Consider the following 4,774-nt stretch of genomic DNA (forward strand, 5'->3'; position numbering starts at 1 on the left):
TATATTTAGGCATGCATAAACATATTTAAGGACACACAAATCAAGGTAAATGAGGAAATTTTATTAAACATAAGTAAGTACAAATATGCTAAATAAGGTCATTAGATAATCCCATCTTCGAAACATGTTCTTCGAATACTTTAGGTGGGAGACCTTTAGTCATCGGATCCGCAAGCATATTTTTAGTACTAATATACTCAACACAAAGCTTATTTTCCTCAACTCGCTCACGTACGAACAAGTTGTCTGGTAATCTCTATTTATAATACACCCAAGGGGAAACCCTAATTATTTATGGTAAGAGTAATTACGTCCATCAAGTAATTATCAATAATATAATAGGATAATTATGGTAATTGATCAATTAATAAGATAAATAATCGTGAGGTGCCACGTAATATTCTTACATTCACCCACTTGGCCAAAGGATTATTTATTATGAGCATTAGATAAGTCTGGCCAGATTTTAATACTCATTTTAGTCCTAAATTGAAATTATAGCAGAGAAATACAGTCTTTGAATCAGTATTCAACTCAAGACCCCCATTAATCATACTACAATACAAATTTAAAACTTAAGTAAATTTTAGGATCAATTGATAAGCCCTTTAGACTTTGATTTGTACAGTTAGTGTCTATGTATATTTAGGCATGCATAAACATATTTAAGGACACACAAATCAAGGTAAATGAGGAAATTTTATTAAACATAAGTAAGTACAAATATGCTAAATAAGGTCATTAGATAATCCCATCTTCGAAACATGTTCTTCGAATACTTTAGGTGGGAGACCTTTAGTCATCGGATCCGCAAGCATATTTTTAGTACTAATATACTCAACACAAAGCTTATTTTCCTCAACTCGCTCACGTACGAACAAGTACTTTGTATCAAGATATAATCCAGCGCCACTCGAACTTTTATTGTTCGAAAAACTAACGGCAACTGAGTTATCACAATAAAGCTTCAATGGCCTGGAAATGGAGTTAATGACTTTGAGTCCAGCGATAAGATTTCGCAACAACATTCCATGACAAGTTGTATTGTACACTGCAACATATTCTGCCATCATTGTTGAGATTGTTGTTAATTGCTGCTTATGACTCTTCCATGAGATAGGCCCGCCTGCTAACATAAAGATATACCCAGAAGTGGATTTCTTGTCATCTTTGCATTTTGCAAAATCAGAGTCAGAATAACCCACCACTTCTAAACTGTCACTTCTCCTATAGGTCAACTTATAGTCTTTTGTGCCTTGTAGATATCGAAGTACTTTCTTAGCTGCTTTCCAGTGATCTAGACCAGGATTAGATTGATACCGGCCTAGCATTCCAGCAATGTACGCGATATTCAGACGAGTACAGACTTGAGCATACATAATGCTTCAAATTACAGATGCATAAGGTATCATCGCCATTTGCTCTTTTTCAGCCTCTATTTTCGAACATTGAAAAGAACCGAAAACATCTCCCTTAATTACTGGAGCCACAGAAGGAGAGCAATGTTGCATGTTATAACGAGTGAGGATACGGTCAAGGTAGGCCCTTTGGGATAATCCCAAAATCCCCTTAGCTCTATCTCAATATATTTTGATGCCAATAACATAAGCGGCCTCTCCGAGATCCTTCATGTCAAAATTATGCAAAAGTATGCGCTTTGACTCATGCAACATGTGTATACTATTACTTGTCAATAGAATGTTATCTACGTAAAGGACAAGTATAGTAAAGTTGCTCCCACTCATCTTGAGGTAGGTGCATTGATCCACTTGATTCTTAAGGAAACCTTGTTTCTTCATGACTTCATCAAACTTTATGTACCACTGCCGTAAGGCTTGCTTCAGCCCGTAAATGGATTTCTTCAGCTTGCAGACTAAGTGTTCTTGACCTTCAGGTTTAAAACCTTCTGGTTGTTGCATGTACACGTCTTCATACAAGTTGTCGTTAAGGAAAGTGGTCTTGATGTCCATCTGATGTAGCTCTAGATCAAAGTGAGCTACGAGGGCCATTACGATCCTTAAGGAATCTTTTCGAGAGATAGGTGAAAAGGTCCCTTGATAATCAATTCCCTCTTTCTGAGTGAACCCTTTTGCAACCAATCTTGTTTTGAAGCGTTCAATGTTTCCATTCTGATCTAGCTTGGTTTTGAACACCCATTTAGATCCTACGGGTTTTACTCCGTCGGGTAATTCTACTAGATCCCAAACATTGTTTTTCTTCATGGAGTCAAGCTCATCGAGCATGGCATTATTCCATTCAGAAGACTGGTCACTAGTAATGGCTTCATTGTAAGAGGTAGGATCAGTATACCTTCCGGCATCCATTTCTGCTTCAGTCAGGTAGGTTACATAATCATCAAAATTAGTAGTAGTTTTAGTTCTAGATGACCTCCTGAGCTGATTAGCGGGTTCTGCATTGTACTGATGTTTGTCGTTCAGGGTGCCTTCATTGATCTTGAAATCCTCTAGGAAATGAGCATGCTTGGTTTCTACAATGCGGGTGACGTAGGAAGGACAATAAAATCTATAACCCTTTGAGTGATCGGGATACCCAATGAAGTGACAAGTTACTGTTTTCATGTCAAGCTTCTTTAAGAAAGGGTTATAAACTTTAGCTTCAGCAAGGCAGCCCCATACTTTCATATATATAAGACTCGGTTTCCTTCCAGTCCAAAGTTCATAAGGAGTTTTAGGGACAGATTTGGAAGGAACTCTATTGAGTATATGAACTGCTGCTTTTAATGCCTCGGTCCAGAGGAATAAGGGCAAATTGGAGTTGGCTAACATACTACGCACCATGTTCATTAGGGTCTTGTTTCTCCTTTCAGCAACACCGTTTTGTTGAGGAGTACCGGGCATGGTGTATTGGTTCACAATCCCCTGGCTTTTACAAAACTCATAAAATGGACTAGGGGCTTGTCCCAAATCAGTATGTCTACCATAGTATTCACCTCCTTTATCTGATCGCACAACTTTTATTTGAAGATCAAGTTGTTTTTCAACTTCAGTTTTATAATCTTTAAAAGTTGTAAGTGATTCAGATTTTTCCTTAATGAGATACAAGTACATGTAATGAGAATAATCATCTATAAAAGTGATAAATGAATTATGTCTTGTTATTCCAACGATGTTGTAAGGGTCACTAATGTCAGTATGAATAATTTCTAATAATTTTGAACTCCTAGTAGCACCGTTCTTAGTCGTGGATGTCATTTTGCCTTTGAGGCATTTGACACATGTTCCAAAATCAGTGAAATCGAGAGATGGTAAGACTTCATCCTTCACAAGTCGAGATAAGCGATCTCGTTAAATGTGACCTAAACGTTGATGCCACAACATGGATGAAGTTTCTAAGTCTCGTTTTCTCTTGGTCTTTGTTAAGTTCTCATTAATATTATATGATAACAAAGATTTGGAGAAGCTATCATCTAGTTCTAACTTATAGAGATTGTTATCCAGAAAACCAGTACCAAACAATTGAGAATTTAAAGAAATAGTAAGTTTACCATGACCATGGAAAACATAAAAACCATCAATGTCTAACTTTGGTCCTGAAAAAAGATTCCGAGTAATCTCGGGAATATATAAAGTATCATAAAGTTTAATACATTTTCCAGTTTTCATAAGTAATTCTAAGGTTCCCACAACTTCGACAAATAGTTCTTGTCCATTCGCCATCTTAAGTGTTCTTTGGTTTCTTTCCAGCTTCGGGATTGTAAGGAATCCCTGGATTGAATTGGTCACATGAACCATAGAACCAGAGTCAAACCACCAAGTATTAGTTGGAACATTTAAATTAAAGAACTCAATTGTCATATTTAGATGATTACCTTTCTTAGCCAACCACTCCTTAAAGCTTGAGCACTCATACTGCTTATGTCCTACCTTGCGGCAGAACTTGCAGTAGGACTTGCTAGTGGATTTGTTAGAGCTGGAGGGTGCACTTGCATCAGTTTTAGGGACCTTATTAGATTCCTTTTTATGGAATTTGCCCTTCCGCTTCTTCGATTTAGCAACCACGAGGTAACCAACATCTGGTTTCTCCAGCTTCAAGCGCTCTTCTTCTTGAACAGTCATAGCAATCAACTCACTCATGGACCATTTGTCCTTCTGAGTATTATAGTTGACTTTGAAGACTTCAAACGCAGAAGGAAGAGAAGTCATGATGAAGTGGACTAGGAAACCTTCACTGATTTTCACCAGTCAAGGTCTCAATTCCTATATTAGGGGCTGGTTAGACGATGAATTAAGATAGTTAGGCTAAGGAAAAAGTTAGAGTGACATAGGGAAACTTAGATCTAAAGCAGGCATAAGTAAGAACCATTATGATAATGAAGTTGTGATAAAATCTATTATAACATCAAAATAATAGACTAGATTAGGTTCTACTTAAACAATCAGCTTTCACTTTGGTTAATTACCAATTATTTAAGCATAATGAACAATTATAAGTAAGGTATGTGCAATAAGAATGTGACACATCATCTTTGGACAGAAGTGAACATTTAAGCTTATGCACATATTAAGTTTGCAAAACACAAGTGCATCAAACATCGTTGGACAGAATAGAAATAATTGTGTTTTTAGGCAAATGTCATGTGAATATTTAATAATTAAGTGTACTCACAAGTAAGTGAAGGTGCTTAATTAGACTCAAATAACAAGACATAACCCATCATCGTTGGACAGAAGGGAGACTCCTGTTATTAAGTTTAAGCAAAAATTTTAATTTAAATTTTGTCAAACTTAATATTTTTTTTAATTTTTTTTAAGAG

The 4,774-nt window shown here is 36.3% G+C and overlaps 1 pseudogene; it reads right to left on the minus strand.

Moving 5' to 3' along the window:
* Positions 1–728: 728 nt before the first annotated feature.
* LOC137808985 (secreted RxLR effector protein 161 pseudogene) lies at positions 729–1,379 on the minus strand (annotated as a pseudogene).
* Positions 1,380–4,774: the final 3,395 nt, after the last annotated feature.

The sequence above is a fragment of the Phaseolus vulgaris genome, chromosome 2 (assembly GCF_051622355.1).
Source record: "Phaseolus vulgaris cultivar YP4 chromosome 2, ASM5162235v1, whole genome shotgun sequence".
Lineage (NCBI taxonomy): Eukaryota > Viridiplantae > Streptophyta > Magnoliopsida > Fabales > Fabaceae > Phaseolus > Phaseolus vulgaris.